Below are 323 nucleotides of genomic sequence, written 5' to 3' on the forward strand. Positions count from 1 at the left end.
TATTTTTCTCTCTTGTCTTTTTTAATATACACTGAACAAAAATTTGAAAGCAACATGTAAAGTGTTTGGTTACATCCCTGTTAATGAGCCTTTCTCCTTTGCCAAGATAGTTAAATCACCTGACAGGTATGGCATATCAAGAAGCTGAATAAACAGCATGAACATTACAGAGGTGCACCTTGTGCTGGGATCAATAAAAGGCCACTAAAATGTGCAGTTCTGTCACACAACACAAAGCCACAGATGTCTCAAGTTTTGAGGGAGTGCGCAATTGGCATGCTGACTGCATGAATGTCCACCAGAGCTGTTGCCATTTCTCTACC

Source organism: Oncorhynchus tshawytscha, linkage group LG04 (genome assembly GCF_018296145.1).
Source record: "Oncorhynchus tshawytscha isolate Ot180627B linkage group LG04, Otsh_v2.0, whole genome shotgun sequence".
NCBI lineage: Eukaryota > Metazoa > Chordata > Actinopteri > Salmoniformes > Salmonidae > Oncorhynchus > Oncorhynchus tshawytscha.